Source organism: Tarenaya hassleriana, unplaced genomic scaffold (genome assembly GCF_000463585.1).
Source record: "Tarenaya hassleriana unplaced genomic scaffold, ASM46358v1 Cleome145, whole genome shotgun sequence".
Taxonomy (NCBI): Eukaryota; Viridiplantae; Streptophyta; class Magnoliopsida; order Brassicales; family Cleomaceae; genus Tarenaya; species Tarenaya hassleriana.
In genome coordinates this window covers 85,392-85,603 of record NW_010964872.1, presented here as the reverse complement: position 1 = coordinate 85,603, position 212 = coordinate 85,392, and positions in this window count along the sequence as shown.

Genomic DNA, 212 nt, shown 5'->3' with positions numbered 1-212 from the left:
GTACGTGAATGACATTCTCCTTATAGGGAATGACGTTCCTACCTTGCAAGACATTAAGTCTTGGCTAGGAACGCAGTTCTCTATGAAAGATGCAAGATTCCAAGAAAGGAACCTTACCGATGAGCAGTGGCCCAGTTCTCTGCAAGAGTCAGTGTCCTACGACATCTGATGAGCGAGAACGCATGGACCGGATTCCATATGCTTCGGCAATT